This window comes from Schistocerca cancellata, chromosome 2, assembly GCF_023864275.1.
Source record: "Schistocerca cancellata isolate TAMUIC-IGC-003103 chromosome 2, iqSchCanc2.1, whole genome shotgun sequence".
In the NCBI taxonomy this organism is placed as follows: Eukaryota; Metazoa; Arthropoda; class Insecta; order Orthoptera; family Acrididae; genus Schistocerca; species Schistocerca cancellata.
The window spans coordinates 999061376-999077674 of record NC_064627.1 but is presented as its reverse complement, the minus strand read 5'-3'; positions in this window follow the sequence as shown (position 1 = coordinate 999077674).

Genomic DNA, 16299 nt, shown 5'->3' with positions numbered 1-16299 from the left:
TTTTCAAGAACCATCTTTCTTCGTGTTATCTCATCTTCGGATGACAAATCAGTAGAGCAACCACAGATAAAACGATGTCCAATTTACAGAGATACTACTGATACAGATTTAGGAGATAATTAAGAGAGAGATACAGACTGTTTAAAACGAAAGTAAATTCTTTTATCGTTATATGGAAATCTTTATGTTTGAAGTTAAATAAGAAGTAATGCTCACAATAACATTGTAATTCAAACTTAATTTAACAGGTAAGGGGCGAAGGTAATTGTCATTGGTCATTTAAAATTACTCTGGAATTCTGCGTCGTATGTTTATTGGTTACAAGTATTTTCGGTAGTGTCAATTTATCTATTATTTTGTACAGAATGTTGCACGTTATAACCTAAATCACTTCGGTGGTTTCTGTTACAAGCTGTTCAGCAAAAGCTGAATGTCAATCCTAATCTCCAGCTTCTTTCACTTTCCGATCATCTATCACAGCTTCCTCTGACTGAAATACAATTGGAACAGAAAGCGAGCTTACTTTTGAGTGGCCAAATGGCAAGAGTTTTTGGTTTTCCCCTTTGTCATATTAAGTTCCTGTTATACAAGTGACATTATTTTCTGTACCTTCTCTACCAGCAATCTCTGTCCTCATCGCACGTAATTTTATATGTGATTGCGACATTCAGTTGTTACAACAATGACCTAAGATAGTAAAGGCTGGTTCGTTCGTAATCGTTAGAAACAAACGATATGTGACGAAAATTTGAAAATATGTTCCTTTCGAATAGTTTTTTGACTCGTCTTTGATACTGATTTCAGACATTTTTATCCATATCCTTTGGGACTTGGTTACGGTTATTAGGTTATGGCTCCAGCCAGCCCATTAGAGTATGCGTTTTCATTTGACAGCACTGTCAGACCTGACATTTGCCACTGGTAGCGAAGCTGCCCCATGGCGCATTGATGGGTTTCTGGTAAGATCATCATCGACAATTGGGTAGAAAAAAATGGTTCAAATGGCTCTGAGCACTATGGGACTTAACTTCTGGGGTTATCAGTCTCCTATGGCTTAGAACTACTGAAACCTAACTAACCTAAGGACATCACACACATCCATTCCTGAGGCAGGATTCGAACCTGCGACTGTAGCGGTCGCGGGGTTCCAGAATGTAGCGCCTAGAACCGATCGGCCATAGTCCATTGAACAGCTATAGTCCACGTGTAGCGTTTATGACTAGTAACAAGAAGATTCTGGGTAGCGTGTTCGAACCCATCCAGTGGTCTTCCAAGTGGCGCGATTTTCCCTTCAGAGATGTCGGTCGTGCTGAGTCAGGTGTGCAATGATGCCGTTATCAGTGGTCACGTGTATATTCTCACACCCGTAGACGAGGTTGCGTCGTCCACGCAGCACAGATCCCCGTTAGGATCGTCGTGTTGTAAGGGCAGCACTGGCAGATTGTACAGCCACCACAGCACAGACAAGAGGGATTGTGAGTCCAGTCGTGTCAACACGAACGGCTGCAAATCCTTAATTAACAGTGAGACTGTGGGCACGCACACATTTCGCTCGTCTTCCTCTCACACCACGCCATTGACATGCGCGGATCGACTATTGCCGTCAGAGGACCACTTGGAACGGCGCGCCATGGTCTTCAGCTGTGGAAGCAGATCCTGCCTGCACGTAAGTGATGGTTGTTCGCGCATATGATGTAGACCTACATCTACATCTACATCTACATTTATAATCCGCAAGCCACCCTAAAGTGTGTGGTGGAGGGCACTTTAATTGCCATTGTCATTAGCTCCCTTTCCTGTTCCAGTCGCGTATGGTTCGCGGGAAGAACGACTGCCGGAAAGCCTCCGTGCGCGCTCGAATCTCTCTGATTTTACATTCGCGATCTCCTCGGGAGGGGAAGCAATATATTCGATACCTCATCCAGAAATACACCCTCTCGAAACCTGGACAGCAAATTACACCGCAATGCAGACCGCCACTCTTGCAGAGTCTGCCACTTGAGTTTGCTAAACATCTCCGTAACGCTGTCACGCTTACCAAATAACCCTGTGACGAAACGCGGCGCTCTTCTTTGGATCTTCTCTGTCTCCTCTGTCATTCCGACCTGTTACGGATCCCACACTGATGAGCAATACTCAAGTATAGGTCGAACGAGTGTTTTGTAAGCCACCTCCTTTGTTGATGAACTACATTTTCTAAGGAGTCTCCCAATGATTCTCAACCTGGCACCCGCCTTACCAACAATTAATTTTATATGATCATTCCACTTCAAATCGCTCCGCACGCATACTCCCAGATATTTTACAGAAGTAACTGCTACCAGTGATTGTTCCTCTATCATATAATCATACAATAAAGGATCCTTCTTTCTATGTGTTCGCAATACATTACATTTGTCTATGTTAAGGGTCAGTTGTCACTCCCTGCACCAAGTGCGTATCCGCTGCAGATCTTCCTGCATTTCGCTGCAATTTTCTAATGCTGCAACTTTTCTGTATACTACAGCATCATCCGCAGAAAGCCGCGTGGAACTTCCGACACTATCTACTAGGTAATTTATATATATTGTGATGAGCGCTGTCTCGTAGAGTGCGTTCTGCGACACACTGGCCCCACCCCCGCCCTTATAGTCTGCAACAGAGATTTGTTCTTCCAACAGGGTAATGCTCATCGACACATTGCCTGAAACACAACGTGCTCTGCAACTGGCCAGTACTATCTCCAGACTTGTCTCCAGTCGAGCCTATATGGGATGTAATGGGACGAGAAATGACTCGAGCGACTCAGGTCAACTAAGAACTCGTACAGAACTTGGTGAGCCTCAATCAGTAAAAACGCAAATCTTACAGATTCTCTTTGTTATCAGTCTAGCTGTCTGTCTGTAAGTCCGACAGTCAAACTGCTAGGTACGCTTGTTCTCAGCAACTGTCAGAAATATCTGCTGTGTGGTCCGAACAAGACACCTCCAGGGCAAAAGCACCACAGGCGGAAAGATGCGAGCTGGTGCCGGTGCCATAGAGACCACTTGCGCGATTTCATCAGCGCCACAGGCGGTGCTGAGGGTGGAGACATCGACTTCGCCTAAGCCAATTGCCGGCCGAGTACAATGCGCCAGTGACCGCACGACAACGCACGGAAGCCTACTCGAAAGGTATAAGGGCAGCTCTCACCCAGTTGGTTATAGAACATCGTCGAGGGCTGATTTAGACGGGGAACGTCTTTTAGTGAACTCACAGATGTGAACAGACAGTTGTAAATTGCATTTGCTACGTACTTTGAAGTTTACCTACGGTTATTTGCACTTATCCATTGAGGGCCTTTTTGTGTTACATTACAAGCACTGTTGCAGACTTCATTATCCACCAAGTCACAAAGATAAGTGAACTTTTTCAACTCATTTGTGAGACTTTCTAACTAATTTGTTAGGGTCCTTTAGAACCATCGTTCTGGTATCCTGTTACCTGACCCAGGGGCATAGCTGTATAGTAGTGGCAGAGAGAAATTGTCTTAGCGGTGTACTGCAACAGAAGCCGTTTCACGGGCGCACAAACTCGGCCTACCGTAACAACAGTGGCAACTTGGCCACCACAGCAGTAGCGACGACGCCTTTACAAAACTGACGACGAGGGTTTACAAAAGTATCAAGTTGAAATTTATGTCAGATATTGTTGCCTACGGTCCCTTTGAGGTGTAAAAAATTGTAGGTTTTAAGTCAATGCAGTTAAAATGTACGCCCGTATATGTCACATGCTTTGACACTAGCGTACTCACTTATCATAACCTAGCCTCCGTAGCACAGAGGTAGCGTTACCGCATACCACGCATGGAGGCCCGGGTTCGATTCCAGGCAAGGGACAGGATGTTGTGTGCCCTTCCACGAAGGCGATGCCCCAGCCACTAAATGACATACGATCATTTCATATCACTTCCCGTTCATCTACAATAATGAAATTTGGCAGGACGCAAGATTTCACAGTCGAAGGAAAGAAAAAAAAATCCGAAAACTGTGAATTTATAATTATAATACACTGAAAAAATATTTCCTTGTCATTTTTTTGTCTTGCTATCTGTCTCTCCGTCTGTTAAGGCCCTTGTTTTTCTCAGGAAGTGGTACACGTATCACGTCGATATTTACCGGTATGTGAAAAAGTAGCGTCTACGGTCCCTTGGTTGTACAAAAATGTCGGACTTATATATGATATTCGGAAACTCATTCATCGAAACGTATAGGGCACTTGACCTGGAACTGTAAAATTTGACTAGAAGCAAAGTTTGACAGTGAGAGAAAGGAACAAAATTCAGAAAATGGTATTTTTTTTAATTGTTTCACACGAAAAAATTTTTGTTTTCCATTTCCTATCCGACTTCGAACTTCAAACATTGCCTCTGTTAACCTCGATAGCAGTCAGGTCCTTGATTCCCGAAGTGGATGAATTGTGGTAATACATAATGAAGTCTGAGCGAAACCCTCAGAGCACGATTCTTAATTTTAAACTTATTATATCGATTTTCTTTAATCTTGGTATCCCCTAGGCTGTCTATGAGCTTATGCGGGTGACCTAGTGTCACCTTCCTCGGCAGAAGCACAGTGGGTCAGCAAAAGCATCTGCAGGCAGGAGACTACCTCAAGCAGAAGTAAATGCGACAGTGAACTCTGTAGGAACTACATGGGAAACAGAGAAGCAGGTAAACAGCCTGGGTACCAAAACGCACAATGTGCATAAAATAACACCAGCAAAACTTACACCACTTTCATGCCTGAGAGGGTAATCGTATATTCCTCGGGTAAATTTACTGCTGTCAGTACTGAGAAGAGCGACAATGAACACTGTAGCCTTTATACAGTTCCTTTCACTTTTCTCACTCCTAGACACGACATATTGCTGATATTCCTATGTGTTTCCAGAAAATTCTTCTGGAGTATTCACAAATTGCGGAAAATGTTTAATTGAATTTACCGACGTTGTGAGCTTGCTTCTCAAAATAGAAAAGTTGAAATAAGAATTAATCGCATGCCTCTGAACCGATAAGAAGCGAATGCTACCGAAGTTCTTTAGTTGATTCCGAAATATAATTTTGTTTCCTAATACAACCGTCTAGATGTGTCTGCTGGAGTCGTATACATGTCTACTGTCTCTTGCATCTGTGCTCTATGTCTAATTCAGAATATGTGGCAGAAGGGACTTTTTCCTTATATGTCTCAGGGCTTCTTCTCATTACATTCACCGAAGCAACAGGTAAACATCATTACTTATATACCTCTGTGTGTGCTGTTATCTCTCTAACTTCAGTCTCATTAGGCGAAGGGGGCTGAGAAGTTTTCGCAGATAGCGTTTAGAAAATCGGTTCGCGTAAGGTGCTCTTGTCAGCAGACTTTATCGGTATCATAAATGTACATATTAATGTTAACTAGAAGCACTGCTTAATAATAACTTTGGACTAATGGTTCAAATGGCTCTGAGCACTATGGGACTTAACATCTGTGGTCATCAGCCCCATAGAACGTAGAACTACTTAAACCTAACTAACCTAAGGACATCACACACATCCATGCCCGAGGCAAGATTCGAACCTGCGACCGTAGCGGTCACGCGGTTCCAATCTGAAGCACCTAGAACCGAACGGCCACACCGGCCGGCACTTCGGACTCGTTTGTGTTCGTAATTGGTAGTAACACAACGCAGTTCCTGATAATTCGTAATTAAGTAAAAATTTAGTAACATCGTATTATGTTGGTGTGCAACTTGTATCGAAACCTTTCCCTAGTAACTAAAAATGTACCTATATGGCAGGAGCTGTTAAATTCATGCAACAGGGTTTTTTGCAAGTGTCTTCCTGGCTCTTTTTCTCTTGTGTGTGTGTATGTGTGTGTGTGTGTGTGTGTGTGTGTGTGTGTGTGATGTGCGTGGGTGGAGAGTGAGAGGAGCTCCATCACTGAGTTGTTAAATAGAACCTACCTAGTGATGTGCTAGCCTTTATTTATCGAAATTGACAGTGGAAGCACATTAACGAGACAGATGGGCTGATGGCATACTGCAAAATTATCATATGGAACTCGGCTAATGGAACGGAAAATTGAGTGTCAGAAGTTCATTTCGTTAACATTTGTATCGTTTCGGTTGCGTGAACACTCATTTTCCTCGCTCTGAATGGGATAATTGGGATTCAAATGCAGCGATGTTCACACAGACCGAATAGCACATACAAAAGCTTATGAGTCTGTGTAATATTTTATCCACATTGTTGCAGCCTAGCCTAAGATTTTTTTGCAAAATATGCTACAGATGGAGTGGATGGACGAAAGATACTTCGTGATGTTGAAGTATGTATCCAGCTAAGCACATTAAATCTTATAATAGTTGTCTTTTATAGTTGACTGCTGTACGGAAATGAGGTTTCATATTGACTAGGCAACACAAATACCAAAGGCCATGCGATAATTTTTCTTCTCGTAGACTGGTGGTTAGTACGGAATTACAAATGATGTCGACTGACCATTTCAGAAGCTTCCGAGATATATTTCTGACGAAGGGTGTGACAAGCAAGCGACGAGAAACTCGTCCACGTTACGGGCTGCTTGTCAAGCAGCAAGAGCTGCCTCGTGCCTTTCTCTCGCCGCGCAGAGGGGAGTAAATTGATCACGAGGGACGGACTTGCTCTAAAGGACGGCAGAGCCTCGAATTCCAGGAGCGAACGCCTCCTGATCGCATTCCAGAGGCGAATGAGATCTGAATACAGAATTCTTCTCCTACAATTGGTGTCAAGGGAACCGTTAAAGGTGGAAAAGAAGATATATCGATTGGTTGTAACTGAAGTGCAGCGATTCACTGAGGTCCATGTAGGCTGTAATTATTGTGTGGCAGCGGAACTTAGTAAATAATGTAATGCGTTAATGTGGAACCAATTTACTCTGGAAAACTAATTACTTCCACCTTTGGTTACCAGATGGTAATCTGACGCTGCACACAGTATTTATGATGGTATGACAGCCACTCTGTCATTTGACACACGATATCCTGCGTGGACATTATGGGTATCGAGAAGAGAGACCGTGTGCTGTTAGTAAAACTGTTGTATGTGAAAGGCAGCTATTACAGTGTTGCATTGAGAGAGTACAGCCGGGTGAAACGACTGAGGAGGGGCCGGACGTCGTTAAATATTTCAAAGAAGATGATTAAGTAATTGGAAAACACGTGCTAGCTTGGTGTGGCACCTGGGGTCCTATCCAGATGGCAGTTGTTGAAGAGTTGGCTTTTCTTGTACCTGACCAGACAGCACATGCACCAAGTAATGTTAGTGCTCATGTAGTATCACGGGAATTGTCTATCCCATTGTCTACAGTATGGAAAGTTTCACGGCTTTTCTTACACTGTTACCTGTACAAGACAAAGACGATACAACAAGTGAAACCTCACGATGGAAAGCAACGTACTGAATTTCCTCTTCGGTTTCTGGCACAGATCGAAGTTGATGAATTGTGGCTGGGCAGTATATCGTAGAAATACTAGGCACATTTTGGACTACAGGGTGCAGTGAATACACTGAACGGTCGAATTTGGGGTACTCTTAGACAGCGCGTTGTGCACGATGTCTCACCGTGTGGTGTGGATTCACCAGTACCCACTTTCTCGGCCCTTTCTTCTTTGAAGAGAATACACCCAGAGCCGCACAACGCATTGGCATACTCCGGATCAGGTGCTCGAGCAGCTGCTGGGGTATAGCCTCCCATTCTTGCACCAGTGCTTGTCCGAGCTTCTGAAGTGTCGTAGGGGTTTGAAGACGTGCAGTGATACGTCGACCGAGAGCATCCCAGTCGTGCTCGACGGGGTTTAGGTCTGGAGAACAGACAGGCCACACCATTCGCCTGGTATCTTCTGTTTCTAGGTACTCCTCCACGATGGCAGCTCGGTGGGGCTGTGCGTTATCATCCATCAGGAGGAAGGTAGGACCCACTGCACCCCTGTAAAGGCGGGCATACCGGTGCACAATGACGTCCCGATACACCTGACCTGTTATAGATCCTCTGTCAAACACATGCAGGGCTGTACGTGTACCAATCATAATCCCACCCCACACCATCAAACCACGACATCCATACAGGTCCCTTTCAAGGACATTAACAGGTTGGTATCTGGTTCCTGGTTCACGCCAGACGAAAACCCGGCAAGAATCACTGTTCAGACTATACCTGGATTCGTCCGTGAACATAACCTGGGACCACTGTTCCAATGACCATGTACTGTGTTCTTGACACCAGGCTTTACGGACTCTCCTGTGACCAGGGTTCAGTGTAATGCACCTTGCAGGTCTCCGGGCGAATAAACCATGTCTGCTCAGTCCTCTGTAGACTGTATGTGTGGAGACAACTGTTCCAGTGGCTGCGGTATGGTCCCGAGTAAGGATACCTGTAGCATTCCGTGGTCGTCTGCGGGCTCTGACGGTGAGATATCGGTCTTATTGTGCTGTTGTACACTGTGGACGTCCCGTACTCTAGCGCCTGGACACGTTTCCTGTCTGCTGAAATCGTTGCCATAAACTTGAGATCACACTTTGCGGCACACGGAGGGCCCGTGCTACGACCTGCTGGCCGGCCGGAGTGGTCGTGCGGTTCTAGGCGCTACAGTCTGGAACAGAGCGACCGCTACGGTCGCAGGTTCGAGTCCTGCCTCGGGAATGGATGTGTGTGGTGTCCTTAGGTTAGTTAGGTTTAATTAGTTCTAAGTTCTAGGCGACTGATGACCTCAGACGTTAAGTCTGCTCAGAGCCATTTTGAACGACCTGCTGTGTCTGACCAATCTCCAGTCGCCCTAGTATTCTACCCCTCATAACGTCATCAATATGTGTTCTGTGAGCCATGTTCAACACATAGTCACCATTAGCACGTCCGAAAACGTCTGCACACTTACTCGCTGCACCGTACTCTGACATGCACCAACATACCTCTCAGTATGTGCACTGCTGCCAGCGCCACCATGCGACGACTGCAGGTCAGATGCACAGCATGGCCAAACCCCGAGGTGATTTAAACGCGCAAACCGCCCACCTGAGCGTTGTTTCACCATGTATCAGAATTATCCTTAATTTATGAACATAAGTGTAGTTGTTTGAATTTTTCTGCCCAAATGGTTCAAATGGATCTGAGCACTATGGGACTTAACCGCTGAGGTCATCAGTCCCCTACAACTTAGAACTACTTAAACCTAACTAACCTAAGGACATCACACACATCCATGCCCGAGGCAGGATTCGAACCTGCGATCGTAGAGATCGCGTGGTTCCAGACTGTTGCGCCTAGAACCGCTAGGCCACCCCGGCAGGCTTTTTCCGCCCAAATCATGTTCCTTAAGCCTCACACGTTGAAACGTTTCTGTACACCTTTCTTGCATTCAGAGCTTCATGTCTGTACCTAGTGGCCAAAATTGGAACAATTTTATTTCCATGATAAATCGGTTCCCCGTTAACTCATTAGAATATCTACGAAGTTTCGCTGTCTTACGATAAATACAGCCCACACTGATCCTCTGTTCACTGTTATCACGTGCACAGTAACTGCCTCTGTTTGGAGTGGGCAGCAGTGCTGTGCATCTCGTGCGGTGGATAGTGTGCAGCAGGTCCAAGGTTCGATTCTGGATCGACGCTTATTTCTTTCTATTTGCTAAACGTAGTCTGCGTGGCACGGTACCGGGTGTCTTAATCGTCATAAAGCGATTACAGTGGGTCTTCTACAAAACATCTGCACTTACATACTTCGAACAAAGAAATGTAAATACAATCGTTTTCATTGGTCAGCTTTTAAAGAAACCATCTGCTCGTCTTGGACGCGAACTGTTTCGGACCACTGCATCTAATAGACTCCAAGCTCGTTTTGTATGTACCCTCCCCCAGAGGTCTCATCTACTGTTACCAACTATTGTTCTGCGACTCCAGGGTCCACCGCATTTCGTTAGGGCCTTAACGACATCAGTAGGGCTAGCAATTTCCTTTGCAAATAATTTCTATAGCACCACCGGCGGGGGTACACAGAAAACAGGTTTGGAATCTAGTACATGCATTGGCACGAAACAGCATTAAGTCCAAAACGTGGAAAAGGCCTCTTTGAAAGATTGCCAACGAAAATTATGGTGCCGGCCGCTAGGGTCGAGCGGTTCTAGGCGCTTCAGTCCGGAACTGCGCGGCTGCTACGGTCGCAGGTTCGAATCCTGCACCGGGCATGGATGTGTGTGATGTCCTTAAGTTAGTTAGGTTTAAGTAGTTCTAAGACTATGGGACCGATGACCTCAGATGTTACGTCCCGCAGCGTTTAAAGCCATTTGAACCATTTGAAAATGATAGTATTTCCATTTCCGTGTTTGTGATTCGTAACTGCAAATGTTTTGTAGAATATCCCCTGTAACCTCTGTTTGGTGATTAAGACGCCACATACCGCACCAGCCAGACTACTTTTAGCAACAAAAAAACTAATAAGCCCTCATCCAGAATGGAACCCTCGACCTCCTACTTGCAAACCTAAAAAGCCATACACAGTACCAACCCCGCATCAGTACTGCAGTTGCTGACAAACGGGCACAAGTGATTGCAGTGTTGTCAAACTGCCAATGTTTTTCCGTACATTTACTGCCCAAAAAAGCGGAAGGACGAAATTTTTTTACATACAGAATTTTTCTTCGCCCTGTACAATTCTCGCCAAAGTCGATGTAGCGCTTCTCGTTGTCACCTGCAAACAGTGTATAGTTTTCCTTAGTATTGTAAAAGCGCATGGGCCTCTCTTGACTACGCTTGTTGTGGTATTTAGTCCAGAGACTGTTTGATGCACCTCTCCTTGTTACTCTATCCTGTTCGAGCCTCTTCATCTCCGAGTAACTACTGCAACTTATTTCCCTCTGGATCTCCTTACTGTATTCATCTCTTGATCCCCCTCTGTCATTTTTACGCCACACGCTTTCCTCCGGTACTAAATTGCTGATCTCTTGATGCCTCAATTGTGCCCTACCAACCGATCCCTTCTTTTGGTCAGGCTGTACAATAAATATCTCTTCCCCCAATTCTATTCGGTACCTCCTCATTAGTTACGTGATCTACCCATCTAATCTTCAGCATTCTTCTGTAGCTCCACATTCTCTTCTTGTCAAAACTATTTGTTGTCCATGATTCATTTCCATTAAAGGCTGCACTTCATACAAATGCTTTCAGAAATGATTTCCTGACACTTAAATCTATACTCGATGTTAACAAATTCCTCTTATTCAGAAACGCTTTTCTTGCCATTGCCAGTCTGCATTATATATCCCCCCTACTTCGACCATCATCTTCATGCAGTATCATATCTCCCTTCCCATCTTCCATTTCTATAACATTGCCCTTAAGGGTATCTCCCTTGTACATACCCTCTATATCCTCCTTCCATATCTCTCCATTCCTTTCTTTGCTTAGGATTGGTTTTTATCTGAGCTGTTGATATTCATATAGGTGATAAACTTTTCTCCAAAGGTCTCTTTAATTTTCCTGTAGGCAGTATATATCTTGCCCCTAATGATGTATGCTTCTACATCCTTCCATTTATCCTCTAGTCACTCCTGCTTAGCCAGTTTGCACTTCTCATCAATCTCATTTTGTAGACGTTTGTATTCCCTTTCATCTACTTCATTAATTTCATTTTTATATTTTCTTCTTTCATCGATTAATTTCAATATGTCTAGTGATACCCAAGGATTTCTACTAGGCCTCGTCATTTTACCTACTTGATCCTCTGCTGCTTCTTCTATATTCCTTTTACTGTTATTGTCAATCGTTCCCTAATTCTCCCCCTGAAACCCTCTGCAACCTCAGGTTCTTTCAGTTTATCTAGGTCCCATCATCTTAAATTCGTGCCTTTTTGCAGTTTCTTTGGTTTTAATCTGCAGTTCATAACACACAAATTGTGGCTGGAGTCCACATCTGCCCCTGTAAATGTCTTACAATTTAAAATCTGGTTCCTAAATTTCTGTCTAACCCTTATATAATCAATCTGAAACCTTCTGGTGTCTCCAGGTCTCTTCCACGTATACAATTTCTCTCATGATTCTTAAACCAAGTGTCAGCTGTGATTAAATTATGCTCTCTGCAATATTCTACCAGACGGTTTTCTCATTCATTTCTTTCCCCCAGTCCTTATTCACCTACTACTTTTCCTTCTCTTTCTTTTCCTACTATAGAATTCCAGTCCCCATGACTATTAAATTTTCAGCTATCCCATGAACCATGGATCTTGCCCACGGTGGGGATGCTTGCGTGCTTCAGCGATACAAATAGCCGTACCGTAGGCGCAACAAAAACGGAGTGGTGTCTGATGAGAGGCCACACAAACGTGTGATTCCTGAAGAGGGGCTTCCGCAACTATAACTGCAAAAACTTTTATGTATGTTTGTATCCAGACAGTTATTGTCCCACGTCAAGTTACCTGCGTTAGGATCCTGGACTGAGTTCTAAAATACATATTAGTATCATAATTATAATGAAACAGATTCCCTAGATTTCGTCCACAAACTGTCAGAGGTTAGTATTTGCTTAAAAATCTAGTTCTGATTATGTACGTTTGTATCTAGACAGTTATTATCCCAAGTCAAGTTACCTGCGTTAGGATCCTGGACTGAGTTCTAAAATACATATTAGTATCATAATTATAATGAAACAAATTCTCTAGATTTCGGCCACAGACTGTCAGAGGTTAGTATTTGCTTAAAAATCTAGTTCTGATTTAGTGAAGCTAATACGTTTTAAGTTAAACACTGCACAATATTTGGCTTGCGTAAAATAAGTCATTAATTTGATACCTAGTTGATCCTGACAGTATTATTCAACAAACATTTGAGGTAAGTGTCATAACTGACGCATGTCTCAGGAACCCGTGATTTCAGTCATTATAATAATTTTAGGTATTATAATTTATTACTGACAGCGTTCGGTATGAATAGCAAATCATCTTCAGACCTGGCACTTCAAAGGCTAATCCCAAGTCAATCTACTGAAAAACTGCACTTTGCACACAAGATGATGTGTCAGTTAGATAAAAACAGTTATCATTAACAAAAGAAACAGTGATCCAGACGTATTTTTCTTTCATTATGACATAAATATTTGTGTGTGATTCAGCATTTAATTACGCTTTTGTTTGTGACTTTGTGAGGGGTATCTTCTTTTGAAGTCTACTTGTTTTCCAAATTTTACGTTTCCTGAAACTCAGCAGAAAGTCGAAGTCTATTCGCTGTGATTAGGCAGTGCTGCAGGGTAAGCAGGCTGTGAGCAGTAAACCGACTCCCATGGATGCAGACTTAGCAACTACATCGCAAGGGAGTAGGAGAGTGTGTCCACAGCTCGTGGTCGTGCGGTAGCGTTCTCGCTTCCCACGCCCGGGTTCCCGGGTTCGATTCCCGGCGGGGTCAGGAATTTTCTCTTCCTCGTGATGACTGGGTGTTGTGTGATATCCTTAATTTAGTTAGGTTTAAGTAGTTCTAGGAGACTGATGACCATAGATGTTAAGTCCAATAGTGCTCAGAGCCATTAGTAGAGAGTGGAGGAGGCGATCGCGAGCCTAGACAATATTTTTGTTTTGTTTTTTTGACTGGTTCGATGCGACCCGCTACGAATTCCTCCCCTGTGCTAACCTCTTCATCTCAGTGGAACTCTTGCCTTCTACGTCCTCAATTATCTGCTGGATGCATTCCAATCTCTGACCTCCTCTACAATTTTTACCTTCTGCACCTCGCTCTAGAACCATGGAAGTTATTCCTTAATGCCTTAACAGATGTCCTACCATCCTGTCGCATCTTCTTTTAGCGTTTTCTATATATTCCTTTCTTCTCCGATTCTGGGCAGAATATCCTCACTCCTCACTTTACCAATCCACCTAATTTTCCACATTTGTCTGTAGCACCACGTAACAAATACTTCGATTCTTTTCTGTTATGGTTTTCCCACAGTCCATGTTTCACTACCATACTATCCTGTGCTCCAAACGTACATTCTCAGAAATTTCTTCCTCAAATTAATGTCTGTGTTTCATACTAGGAGACTTCTCTGGGCTAGGAAGGCCCTTTTTGCCAGTGCTAGTCCGCCTTTGATGTCCGCCTTGCCCCGTCCGTCATTGGTTATTTTGCTGCCCAGGTAGCAGAAGTCCTTAACTTCATCTACTTCGTGACCATCAATCGTGATGTTAAGTTACTCGCTGTTCTCATTCCATTCAAATCGTCCTGTAATTGCTCTTATTTTCACCAAGTACAGCAGTGTCATCAACGAATATAATCATTGATATCCTTTCACCTTGATTTTAATTCAACTCTTGAACTTTTCTTTCACATTGATCATTCTTCGATGTATAGATTTAACAGCGGGCAGAAAGACAATATACCTGTCTTACACCCTCTTCAATCCGAGCACTTCGTTCTTGGTCTTCTCTTATTATTCCCTCTCATTTCTTGTACATATTGTGTATTGCCCGTCTCTCTCTATAGCTCACCCCTGTTTTTCTCAAAATTTTCAAAGTCTGGCACCATTTTCCACTGTCGAACCCTTTTTCCAGGTCGACAAATCCTATCAACGTGTCTTGATTTTTCTTCAGTCTTGCTTCCATTATAACCACAACGTCAGTACTGTCTCTCTGATGCCTTTACCTTTCCTAAAACCAAGCTGATCGTCATCTAACAAATCTTCAATTTTCTTTTCCATTCTTCTGTATATTATTCATGTCAGCAACTGGGATGCATGAGCTATGAAGCTGTTTAAGCTACGAGTATAATTCTAGCAATCGTCAGCTCTTGAAGTCTTCGGAATTATGTGGATGATATTTTTTCCCAAAGTCAGATGGTATGTCGCCAGAACCATAATATATTCTACACACCGACGTTAATAGTCATTTTGTTACCTCTCCCCACCCCCAACCCCTACAATTATTTTAGAAATTATGATGGAATGTTATCTGTACCTTCTGGATGGTTTTATCTTAAGTCTTCCAAAGCTATTTCACATTATGATTCAAATATCGGGTCCCCTAACTCTTCCATATGGACTCCTGTTTCTACCTGTAACACAGATTATTCACCCCTCTCATTGGCGCCATCAATATGCTTTTTCCACCTCTCTTCCTTTCATTTAACAATGGAATTCCAGTTCAACCGTTAATGTTACCACCCTTGCATTTAATTTCGCCTAAGTCTGTTTTGACATTTTTATATGCTGAGTCAGTCTTTCCGACAATCATTTCTTTTTCGATTTCTTCACATTTTTCCTGCAGCCATACTGCCTTAGTTTGTCGGCAGCTCCCATTTATTACGTTCTTAAGCCACTTGTATTTATATATTCTTGAGTTTCGTTGACTATATTTCTACCTCCTTCTTTCATGGCTAAGCTTAAGTATTTCTTCTGTTAAACGTGGTTTCTTCGCAGTAACCTTTTGTTACCCTTTTTTTCTTTCCAACTGCTGTGACTGCCCCTTTTGGAGATATAAATTACTCTTCAGCTGCACTGCCTACTCCGGTATTCATTATCACATTACTTATAGTCTTAGAGAACGTCAAGCGTATCTCCTCATTCGTTAGTACTTCAGTATCCCACTCATAGAATGTTATCCTTTTTTTTGGATATTCCACCTTTATCTCAAGGTCACCTCCCTCTCGGCAGTCCCCTCCCAGAAGTCTGAATGAGAGACTCCTCCGGGTTCTTCAAATGGTTGAAATGGCTCTGAGCACTACGGGACTTAACATCTATGGTCCTCAGTCCACTAGAACTTAGAGCTACTTAAACCTAACTAACCTAAGGACAGCACACAACATCCAGTCATCACGAGGCAGAGAAAATCCCTGACCCCGCCGGGAATCGAACCCGGAAACCCGGGCGCGGGATGCGAGAACGCTACCACACGACCACGAGCTGCGGACCCTCCGGATTCTTACCAGACAGAAAAAATGTAAGGGAACAGCTTGTGTTCCCGGCACGAATAGACGATTTTACGTGTGCTTTATTAAATATTGATGATTAGTCTGCTCTTTTGGCATAAGTGGTACTAGGAGAAGTGTACAGGTTGTTGGAAGTGCTCGCAACTTCATCCTCTGACTCGGCGACACTTCAGGCAGCGGAGTGTCGACACAAGCGAAAAAAAGACCACAGCTCTGAAGTGCATCTGAAGTGTAAGCTGCCTTACTGATGTCACACTGCCACCAAATTGTACCACAATTCTGCACAATTTCACCATGTACGTGTCGTACGATGAGAAGGTCGTCACAAGCGCTCATACCTCCATTTCGTCCCTTATCCTGGACACTTTTCCA